Source organism: Mixophyes fleayi, chromosome 11 (assembly GCF_038048845.1).
Source record: "Mixophyes fleayi isolate aMixFle1 chromosome 11, aMixFle1.hap1, whole genome shotgun sequence".
Classification (NCBI taxonomy): Eukaryota; Metazoa; Chordata; class Amphibia; order Anura; family Limnodynastidae; genus Mixophyes; species Mixophyes fleayi.
Genome location: NC_134412.1, coordinates 80,285,335 through 80,297,721, shown reverse-complemented (window position 1 = coordinate 80,297,721; position 12,387 = coordinate 80,285,335). Strand labels below are relative to the sequence as shown.

Here is a 12,387-nt window from a genome sequence, read left to right as displayed (position 1 = left end):
TCTCATATCTCCGATCCTCAATAAACCATATCTCGACCCTACCTGTGTCTACAGCTAATTTTTACTCCCCTTTGATTCCAAACTTCTTGAGCAGCTTGTTTACAACCGCCTGACCCACTTTCCCTCCACTCCCTCTCTTTTCAGCACTCTGCAAGTCGAAGGGTCACTTCTCCCTACTCATTCTCTGTGACCTCCCTGCCTCTTTTTATAAAGTTCCCCACCTCTTCTTCTACACACCCTACGTTCCCTTGGTCTCTACAGCACTGTTCTCTCCTGGATCACATCCTTCATTTCTGAAAACTTCTTTAGTGTCTCTACTATTGACACATCCTCCCCTCCTCTTCCTCTGTGGGTTGGGGTCCCTCAAGGCTCTGTTCTCTCATTATATCCAGTAACGCCAAATGCAACCTCCTGACCTACGTCGTCCCCCACTACAATCCATCCTAAATGCTGCCGTGAGACCGATTTTCCTCTGTCGTGCTCCAGATCTGCTTCATCACTCTGTAAATTCATTCACTGGCTCTCCATTCCCTAAAGAATTTAATTCTAGGTACTCTTCCTCGCCTACAAAGTGTTCACCAACTCTTCCCCTTTATACATCTCTGACCTCATCACGAGATACGATCCCTCTTGCTCTCTTTGATCTTCCTCTGACCTACACCTCTCCTCCTCTCTCCTAACCACCTCTCACTCCCTACTTCTCCTGTACTTCTCCCCTACTGCCTACCCCGCATGGCCAGACTCTCCCCAAACTTCAATCTTTTAAGCAAAGCCCAGCTCTTTACTATAGCCTCTCCCACCCCCATCTGATACTACTCCCTATGCATATTGTAACAGTCCCATATCCATCCATCCATCAAATAACTCATATAGGCTACCTCTAAACTGTACGCTCTAATGACCCCTCGCTGGTTTTTGTATGATTTGTAATTCTGACTGTCCAATGCCGCTGAGGTTTGTGATGCCTTCCAAATAAAAGATGATGATGGGGATGATATCCTGTTATTCCCATTAAATCACAAAGTATTCCTATGTGTAGGGAACTGATTTCTGCTGTATGGTTAGAATTAGATTGAACCAGCAGAATTTCCACTGGCATTTTATGAAATATGCAGGGGATTCACATATGGTGGCCAGACCTTGCATCTAACTCCTCCAGCGACGAATGTACGGTGAGGTACAAACCTGGTAACATTTAAAGTGGAACAAACTAAAGCAGTTGTTTTAAGATAAACCGGAGGCAGTATTTTACACTTACAATATTTCTAGCTTGTTTCTGTGTTGAAGCTGCTATGCCTAGCGGATCACAGGCTCACCCTAATTTAGGTCCCTGCTCTTCAGGCCCACACAGCGCTGCTGTCAGCCTGCACGGCTTCCCAGAGTCCGGCCCTTGAGAGATGCCATTAGTGTCGCTGTACAAGGCCCTGCGCTTGGGTGGGGAGGATTCCCTCTAATTGGCCCCGGAATGCTGCACACATGACCTGGCATTCTGGAGCGCTAAAACTAAACTTGCTCAGAGGGGAACAAAAGTGATATAGTGGAAATGCTGTGTTCTGGTTTTATGTGTGACTCATAAATTTGTAGGATGAACTTTCCCAAAAATATGGCAGCATTAAGTGCTCAACATCTGAATAGTTTTCTGAGTAACTAGAACTGTTCTGACATTCGAGGAAAGCCGGGACAGTAAACTACATTCCTCAATGACATGTGAACATATTTTTAGCGGGTTAGGACAGCTTAGTTCAGCTTTAAGGGGCTAAAAACACCAGATTGACAGTACGCATGTAACTGATGCATATTGTGCAGCGTATGAGGTTGTAACTGCTCTATTCCCTCTGCAGCCCTCTGTGTCACTCCACCGCTTGCAGTCTCTTGATTAGTGACCTCAACAGTCAGGGCCACCAAGAGGAATCTGGGGCCCCTCCGTAGAGGGAGAGTGTGCGCCTCTGAATGGGGCACGGTCACACCCTGTTGGGAGTGTGGTCATGTTGGGATATAGCTGTGCCTCGTTGGGGGCGTGCCCAGCATGTGAGAAGCACTAGACTGCCCCAACCCAGGGGCGGACCCAGACTTAATTTTTAAGGGGGGGAATTTTGCATAATCCCACCCCTCCTTCATTCTGATTGACTGGGCCCATATAACCCCGCCCACCATCTGTGATTGGACCTGCCCCCTTCCCCTTTTGATCGGCATCTTGGACCCAAATAGCACCCCCTAGCAGCAAGTTAGTGCTGCAGGGGGGGGCGATTACCCTAATTGCCCCGCCCTGGATCCGCCACTGCCCCCACCCCCCCTTCTAAATAAAACCCTGCATTACCACATGCACCAGTGAGGAACAATCCCCAAAAAGTGGCACCTCCCAGCCAAAAACATGGCAGTTGGGAGGTATGTAGATGTTATAATGAAACAGACAAATGTGAATAAAACAACAACAACTTTATTTCATACATTTCTGTTGTTACGAACAAATAAATAAAGATAAATAATAACGAATATAAATATTTGTTGTAGAGAGATAGAGGAACTTAATTTTGACATAAGACGACATATTACAACTTCAAACATAAATATCAAAACAATTTAGATGAGATAAATAAGCACTGAAACAGTAAATACCACTAAAGTACAGATATTTTGCTCCATGTGTGTGACATGACCTCTAGTTACACATTGTGGTGATAAAGTATCGCACAAGGGGGCATATTTAACAAGTAGTGCTATTAAACTTTAACACGCTTACCGTAACTTAAACGCCACTTGTAGCGTCCCGCATATTTATGAACAGAGCATTGCAGCAGATATCGTGGATATCTGCTGCTTTGCATTCTGTTTCGTTTTTGGGAGCAGTCACCATTCAATAGAACGCAGTAATATTACATTATCATAATTGAAAAATGTCAGTGCTGTCAGCTCTGATCCGAAGAGCAGAGCTGGACAGCGCATTTGTGGAGGGCTCATATGATCCCTCCCTGTCAGTCACCGCGCTCTCTCTGCAACTATAGTTGCAGACACAGAGCGGAGATCTTTGTGTTCATGCCCAGGTCTTCGAACTGCAGATGCGCAATTGCAGTATGAAGAGGAACGAAGAAGACAAGGAGGAGATCCGGAGACAGCGCATTCCGAAGAGGCGGGGTAAGTATTTTTTTTTATCACAGAAATAGCAGTTTATCGGAACTCCTGTTCCTGTGTTGCGTTCTTCATAAATTTGAGAAATAGTTCAATCCTTATCAATGCGATAAAGATTGAAAACTATTTTTCACTTTATGAGAACATTGATAAATGTGCCCCAAAGGCTCTGTTTTTAAATCGGATTTGCTGGCAGACTTTCTGTCACCAGAATGCAGTCCGGGCAGTGACTCAGTCCCCGTCAGATGAAGAGAAAAATCACCGATAAAAAATAAAGTTGAAAAAAGCCTAAGTCACTATAAATACATCAGGCTGGTCTCTAGCGCAGGCCCAGCCCTGGTACTTCCATATTGTTTTGCAGCACAGGAAAAAAAAAACATCAATTCATTATTAAGGAGAATGCAATCTTCTGTAAGAAATCAATAAAAAATGATATTTATCTATAAAAAAAAGATGCTGTTGCACAAACTAGGTAACAACAATTAAACAGTTTTAACGTAAAAATAAAACATTATATATTATTGTACCTATACACTACCATGACCAGATAGCCAAAACATTTTGTGTTTCCACTTTTCTCCCCCACACTACAGCTGACAAGCCATGAGTCCAGAAATGGATTAATATGTTTGCAAAACAATCATTAATCAGACATAGCAGCATCTGCATGGTGACTTCTACAAGGATCCAAATGCATGCACGTTATATACAATCTATTGTTCTACATTATTTATCTTTTAGAGCTACTCGACTTTTAAATACAAGGGGTTCATAAAACATAAAGAAAACTTTTATTGAAGGTTTAGTCGTTAGATAGTATAAATGTGCACATTATTTTAGCAAATCACCGAAATTTAGTCTAAATGACATGGTGAAAAAAACGAAATAAATAGTGGCAGTAACTTGCTACTGCAGTATTGCTGATATCTGGGAGGTGAACATTATCTATATATTAATCCATGAAGGAAGTTCCTTGGGTTGAGTCAGGTTTTGCATGTGGTGAGTTTTAGGACCCAGGAGGTGCCGGTAGGTTTCCTCCCAGTTCCTGAGACTGGGGGTGGGGGGTGTGCTCAGTACACCTTCATAGTCATCCTGTACTTTACTTTTACTTGCTGCATTCAGGACGTTCCCATGTGCTTCCTGGTGAGATAGGATTGGGGATCCTCAAACGCTGATCTGCCCTGGATAAGGTGGGTGTAAGGCTGATACCCCCAAAAGGCTTAGTAGCACCTGGCTAGGGAGCTTGGAAATACAGAATATACTGACCTACCCTAATGCAGAATGACACTCAGGGCACCAGCCCACAACATGGAGAGGGGAGCAAGCTAGTTACAATGTGGCTTTATTTCCTGTTACAATGTTCTGAATCCCCAGGTAGAGGGATCATAGATCCCCTTCCCCAGCAGGGCTGGGACTCTATAGTCTCAAGTTCAGAGTCATTATTAGATTCTGGTGATCTTCCGTACAGATTCAGACTCTAGTAGCTTGTACTGAAAGACAAAGCCAGACGCAGAGTCAGCCACGTACCTCTAACTTTGTTTTATTGCTGTACTGTACAGTGTCTGATATATGCTGCGCCTGCTGGGGTGTGCAGTCATGGTTGGCTGGTTCTAATCACTAGCGCTGGTTTTGGGTATTTAGTGGAACGCAATACTTTACAGAAGGAGTGATGTTGAAAAGTGTTTGCTGAGCATACAGACCTAATAAGCAGCAGTACTATAGCCTGTGCTTATGTGAGTGATTAAAGAAACGTGATTTGGTCGTGCTCATTGAAAAAGATAGGATAGAATGTATATTTTGTGTGTGTTAGGGAATTTAGACTGTAAGCTCCAAAGGGACAGATGTGAGTTCTCTGTACAGCGCTGCAGAATCAGTGGTACTATATAAATAAATGGTGATGAGATATATATCTATATCTCACTTGTAGCACAGTGGTTAGCATTGTTGCCTCGGTGCACTCGGGACGTGGGTTTGATTCTGAACAGGGCACAATCTGTGTGTCCTTTGTATGTTCTCTCCGTGTCTGTGTGGGTTTCCTCCAAGTGCTCTGGTCTCTATACACCCTCCAAAGGCCTATTGATAGGTTAGTTGGCTTCTGACAATTCAACCCCATTTCCAGCCTGTGTGGTAAGGAATATAGATTATAAGCTCAATTGGGTGAAATATTCAACATATTCTGAATTTTGATGTGTAATATATTGGCGCTATATAAAGATTAATAAACAATACCTTCCTTACAGCAACAGGTATAAAAATAAATAAATCGGTGATTGTATTTCTGATGTAACTAGTGTCACCAGGAGGGTGAAGGAGCAAATTATCTTCTCACACGGATTACCTGAAACAAATTGTTTCTGTCTTTGCAAATCTTATGTCCTTCATATTTATGCTTTTCTCAGATTTTCTTTGTATATTCTTTGATCTTCATGGTGAAGCTCTTTTTTGAAAATGAATCCATCAACTGTGGGGCCTTTTGTAGAAAGGTGTTTGTTTTTAAAATCAGTTAAAAAGCCTACATCATAATTACCTACTTTCCCGGAATGACCAGGAGACTCCCGAATTTTTGGGCGTTCTTCCAGACTCCCGGGGGAGCAGGGCAACCTCCCACTTCCTGTCCTCTTCGTTGGTGAAGTAGGGGCGGGGCTATTTTGCGGCATCCTGGCCCTGTTCCCTGCTGTAATTGGCCAACATTGGTATACTTTGACAGGTGGCATGACCAGGATGACGCAATCTCCTTGGCCACGCCGCAAGAGGAAGCTGCTTTGAAGATCTTCCGGATAGGAGATCTCCAAAGTTGGCAAGTATGACTTAAATTGTGCACAGGTAGACTCCAGACAATTAGTTATGTGTGCTCTGAAGACAGCTGATTACCGTACGGATTATTTAAGTGCATTTTGGCAAAAGGGTGACACAAAATTATTGTTTTCTAGTTCTGTGTTTTTTTTTTTTGTTTTTCTGTTGAAATTGGAGAGTATTGTTTTAATCAGTGATCAGAGTTCCTGGATGACTATTCCATCATGTAAGAAAATTAAAATTGACAAGTCAAAATGTTGTTGAAATCTATGAACAATCACTGAGGCACTCTTGTATTGGTGAGGTGGGTTTTTGGGCTGTTTTCTTATGGATATTGGTTCAACCCTCAATATACCTTCCACTATGGTGCGATGGCGATGGGCACACTTTAAGAAACTTTCTAATTCTGGGGCACCTTAATGAAAATTGCTGCTGCACTATATTTGTAAAGCTTTGTTGCTCTGCGTCTGTAGCTGTTGTCATTCATCCGCTGTGCCATGTTTCTCCCCTATCAACCCTTGTCCAAATTCCTAAATGTCTTCTGCTTTCTTTAAAGATATGTAGCCATCTGTACGGTTTATTATTTAGACGGCAATTATAACCGTAGCCAATACATCAAGGAGATGCAAGGCATGGTGGCACAGTGGCTAGCATCGCTGCCTAGGTTTGGTTGCGCGCTCTCTGTGTGCAGTTTGTGTGTTCTCCCCATGTTTGTGTGGGTTTCTGCCCTCGAGGACATAGCCAGTAGGTGAAACTAAGGGAGTGGGTGGGGAATGGTGTCTCTAAATTAAGTTATCTGATTGTGCAGCCTTGTGAAATACGCTGGTACTGTATAAATAAAGGAGAAGGATAATGCCAAGTTGCAAAGTTCAACGACATCTACTTTTGTGCAGCCTCCTAGAAATGGCATTTGTGTGATACCGCTGTTAGCAGAACTACAAATATTTTTGTTAAAGGACCATTGACTTAAATAAACAAAAAACATTTTGTTTTGTTTTTTGCCTTTTTTTTTTTTTTTTTTTTTTTACAAATATAAAATCTTCCAATAATATTTAAAAATATTTCTGTAAATATTTGGATAAGAGAGATTTGACATTTTGTTTATTTTTGCTATGTTGCCTGGTGCTCTCTTATTGTTGTGGTTTTCACTATTTTTGATTATCACAACTTTTTTCTGTTCTGAACAACTTTGCCTTTTCAAAATCTCTCTGGAGAGGAGTCCAGTATGGCGCGCGCGCGCACACACACATACACATCGTTATATGAAAGTGATGGGTGGGTGTCCATAACCTGCAGAACTATGAAACATTAATAGCATCCCGAAGAAGCAAACAGAGATTCTACTAGCCTGACTGTGCTTTGTTTTGTTTTTTGTGTTTACATCAAATAAATGACAAGAATCTATTACAGATGGGTCTTTTAGAAGACCCTAGTTTGCATGCATGTAGCTGTATGTCAATGGGAAATATAATGTTACAAGACTGAAACAGCATCTCACTATTCTTCTCTTATTGTTTTGGAGACCACTGTGTTCCCTGCGAGAGTGTTGCCCTATTGTGCTGTTCATGTAATCAAACGGTCTCAGACTGCCTCTGCTGTAGAAGCCGTGTGATCCAAATATTGATAATACAGGTACGTGTTGGTTTGCAGCATAGTGAAAACTAAAGGCTTTGTGGTCAGCGAAAACTAGTAGATTCACAACGTAGATACAACAATAAAATAGTAAACATCAGCCCGCTTGTGCAAAAAAACCAATCTAAACAACATATATAATAACTACAGTCTCTTTGATTGAATATGACTAATGTATACTGCAAACAGTCACACATCGCCTTGCATTGAATTGAATCTGCCCCAGTGATTACAATTTTTACATATGTCTATAAATGCTATAAAATTTGTAATTTTAGCTCCTGTTCTATTTAAGTCCTTCTGCGTTGTTATATTTGGTTGCTGGTTTTGGTTGTAGTTAACATTGTTTTTATGGCTCCCAGCTACAAGAGTGTCTCTCTTTATACAAAGTGCTCTGTTTACCCTCCGTAAACAGAATATCTGTCTACTCAGGACTTTCAGAAAGTAGATGACGAATCGTAAATGACAAAAGTGGTGATCAATCGTCCGGTTTTAAATGATCTTGGAGGAAACAAAGTGAAAGACATGGTTGTTAGACATTAATATTAGGCATCTTATCCATCAGTAGGATTACTTTCAGTCTAGGGGACTTACAAACATGAGTTTGTTTACCTTTTGTAAGAGTTTTTCCTTGTATATGTGCATTTTTAAAGCCCCTGTACATGTTCTGATTGGTCCAGTTTTAGACCTAACTGGCTGCAAATTGCTATTCTGTCGTCAGATTTTGAATAGAAGATGCCGTCGGATGATTGCGGTGTGCGCCGACATTGTCTGACAGATAATGTACCTCCTTCTCCTCTATACATCAAAGGCTGTGTACTACTGAGCTGAATAACATAAAATAATTAACTGTACTTAAATATGTTCACTAAACTCTTTCACCTCCTTGCAATAGATTGCAACTGTAACTGAGCAGGCAGCTTATGAGTGACAGCTTGATAGACTTGTTGAACCAAAATGTACTGTGTGGGTTGTGGATTTGTACACAGACAGAAACATGCTTATCTACTCTCCCGGAATGGGGGAGTTCTCCCGTATCCCGCACACAAATTACCATCATGGCCCCATCTCCTGCAGTGTAATGCATCAAATATCTGCATTGCACAGTGAGGGGGTGGGGCCATGATGATGTGAAACGCGTCAATATGCCCCTGGCACTTCCACCTCCTAGGTCCCAAAATAGGCAAATGTTGCCCAGCGATGTCACAGTGACTCAGGTGCTTACAGTCTCTGCCTATTTATTTGAATCCGATCCCATTAAGCTGCTGTCTTAAAGCGGTGGGGGAGCAGCATCGGCTGTGGGGGAGGGGCATCGACTGTCTGTAAGGGAGCGAGGAGAGAATACCTTACTTTTTAACAGAGCTGCAGTAGAATGTCTTGATAACACTGAACGTATTCTACCTTCATTACCTTAAGACTTCAGTTTTGGGGTTCAGAGGTTCTATGAAGTGGCCGTCAGAAATCCACGTATGTAGTTTCAAAACCTCATGTTGTTGTGGTCCCATTTATCAAAAAGGAAAACAACTTTATTTAAAAAAAAAAAAAGTTCCCTTCAAACCCCTCCCCATAGCTTTGGTAATGGGAGACATCCTTAATGTAGTACTAGTATGCCATCTTATGTCTGGTGCTCTGTGTAACTGAGCAGAAACAGAACAGTTCAGCCGGCAGTGCAAATAGTTCTGGAACAAATGACTTGTATGATAAATATCATCATCATAATTTATTTATATAGCACCACTGATTCCGCAGCGCTGTACAGAGAACTCACTCACATTAGTCCCCATTGGAGCTTACAGTCCAAATTCCCACACACACACACTTTAATAGCAGCCAATTAACCTACTAGTATGATTTTGGAGTGTGGGAGGAAACCCACGCAAACACGGAGAGAACATACAAACTCCACACAGATAAGGCCATGGTCGGGAATTGAACTCATGACCTCAGTGATGTAAGGCAGAAGTGATAACCACTAAGCCGCAGTATTGGCTTCTGTTCTACTTTTCTCTTTGGATGTTGTGAGCTCCAGCGCGCACTCTCTTATATTGTGGGCCAGTTTTTACCTGTAAAGCTCAATCATGGTTAGAGGAGGATGAAAAAATTTATGTTTTTAGGTTGTTGCGTGTTTTTTTGTTTTTTGTTTTTTTGGCGTTCTTATTATTTTTTACATTTTTTATTTTTTTTCTCTACACTGTCTGGAAAGAAACCCAGATCTGCTAAAATGGGGTAAAACATAGTAAGTGCCCATTTAGTCCAGTATTATCTTTTGGGACGGTTATGCTGACTATGGTGCTGCAGAAATGAAAGTGGAACTGTACACGGAGGGGACCCAGGTGTAAGGAGGACGGTGACTGATTCCTTTTGCACAATAATAGAATCTTTGAAAGCAAAAACAAGCTGGAGGAAAAAAGTTCAGTCAGGAAGTTCAGTCATGGTTTTGGGCAGTCGTGGCATTACACAGACGTACTGTCCTTCCTGTGTAGTAACTGTAATAATACATTCATATCTCTGTCTTCTCTGAAGTGATGCACTGACCCTTCCTACTTTCTAAATCTTCTGTATTTAAAACCCCGTCCTTTACATCCAGTGTATCTCTGAGTTGAACGAGGACCACCAGTACGAGTTGGGAGGTCGAGTTGGGAGGTCCTAGTTTGACTTTGTTGTCCACTATCCTGAGTCCAGTAAAACTTTGAAGGATGAACACACGGTACAATATATTTTCAATGTGTTCCAAAATCTTACTGTATTTGTGAAGCCGTAAACTTTGTCACTGGGGATACCTCCCAAAGCCTCACATCTCCACCAAGGGGGTAGTAAAGACCGTCCAGTCCAGCTCTGTTGAAGGGGACTTGATGGAGGTATTGGTCGTGGTACAATCAGCACCCTGGTGTCGGGTAAGGGGCTGGCGGGGTCTACTATGGGGCATTGTCTGTCAAAGTGGGCAACCACTTTCTTTTATAGTATTTCTTATAGAAAGACGGGGCCTCGTTCACGAAGTGAAAAAAGTAGAGTGCAGAACAAGATGTTTGGAGGACCAGACGTTTCCACCAACTGATGGCAGGAGTCTGGTGGTATGAAGGGACATTCCTTGCGATGTATGCCATAGGGACTTGCTAAAACCATGCGAAAACAAGATTAGATTTCAATTTGCTGAACTAGTTTATTGAAATGTGAAAGGGGAGGGCTGGTTTTTCCCTCTCTGGAGGGGGCTCCACATAAGGCCTTGAACCTATCCTATATTCGGCACACATCCTGCACTTCAAATTGACAAGATAATTTCAAGGCGCATTGTGCCCAGTCTAAAACAATGCTTTAAGCACTCGACATGTGCTGGGGTACACGGGCTTGAAACCCTGGTGTCTTGCACTGTGTTTCATAATTGACCTCCACAGTTTGCATTGCACTAAAAAACGCTTGCGTGTGCTGCAGCAAACCTTTTAGGTACACTATCCTAAAGCACAACTTGATATACAAAGCACTAACATACTTTATAATATACAAGGTGACTCATTATAAACATTCAAGCCAGACTGATACTTTGGGGCTCCCCCCTTTCTAGAGGGGTATTTGTGTCCTCTGTACAATGCACGATGACCCCGGAGTGGGGAGAGATGTACTTGTACAGAGGACAATGGACACAGATGGGTTTCATCAATTGTCTCATCTTTTCTGTTACTGGAGAATGAATAATTAAAACTTTTTTTTTTTTTTTCATTTCATTATCCTCCGGCAGCCTGAGATAAAGAATAGAATAAAAGATCTCTGAAACTTTCTACAGTGCTTTACAAAAGTTGCGTTATTTGTGTTTTATACCAAGAGAGATACTGTTACTGCAGTCTACACGCGGATACAGAGAGAGAGAAACTCTACAATAGGAAATTGTTAGATGAATTTAAATGTGTATTACACTTAGAACCCTTTGTATCCTTGGCTGCAGTTTGTCATTTTATAAAACATTACAAACAAAAGAAAAATGTTGTCCTGCGCTCAAAAACAAACAATATGTGTCTGGGAATTGTTGTGCACAATAAAGCTATAAAGGCATCTCCTGTAGGCGAGTCCCTAGCCCAGTGTTGGCTAACCTTTGACATTTCAGGTGTTGTGAAACTACAAGTCCCAGCATACCCTTCCAGCAATAAGCTGCTATATATTAGCAAAGCATGCTGGGACTTGTAGTTTCACAACATCTGGAGTGTCACAGGTTAGCCAACACTGCTCTAGTCAGTGAAATAAATATATATTCACGTTGTTGCATTTTAAAACCTTTCCTGAATCTCCATTTTTCTAAAGCATGCAGCACTGCTGTCAATCTGTACTCATTAGCAAGGGAGCAGGTTGTTAATTTATGTTGTTCATTTTGCAAAGCATCCGCAACAGAAGGTTGCTCATCGTCTACACCTAAAGCAGGCAGCTGTTTATGGGCTGACTAAAGAGTCAGGGGAATGCTCTGCTAGGAGCCAGCGACGACAGTCAGGCATTTCATGAAACCCTGGCTGCATTCCTGTAAATATTTGTTCATCCCAAAGAAAATGGCTGTCCCCCACTGTGAGCAAAGTGGACCGTATATAGGTCAGTCCTGACACTTGGGTTAAATGAATCGCCTGTTGTTTCCCCTTCAGCAATGTCATGAAAAAGTAAATGGTTAGTTTCCTCTGAGAAGACTTATCATTAATAGTAACTTGTAATATGATATACATTTCCCTTTTATAATGTAGAATTTGTAATGTATGATTAAAAGGAGGTGAAGCGGTCTTAGGGGTAAACTTATCAAAAGTGGCGATGTTGCCTATAGCAACCAATCAGATTCTAGCTGTCATTTTGTAGAATGCACTAAAT

The 12,387-nt window shown here is 41.8% G+C and overlaps 1 protein-coding gene across 1 annotated transcript in view; it reads left to right on the top strand.

The window, feature by feature from the left end:
* The first annotated feature begins 4,203 nt into the window (after positions 1 to 4,203).
* Positions 4,204 to 12,387, top strand: part of TMEM51 (transmembrane protein 51) — a 39,898-nt gene continuing 31,714 nt past the window's right edge. The window contains exon 1 of the mRNA XM_075189908.1: positions 4,204 to 4,316. The gene's annotated coding sequence lies outside the window, so the exon portion shown is untranslated. The remainder of the gene's footprint in view (positions 4,317 to 12,387) is intronic.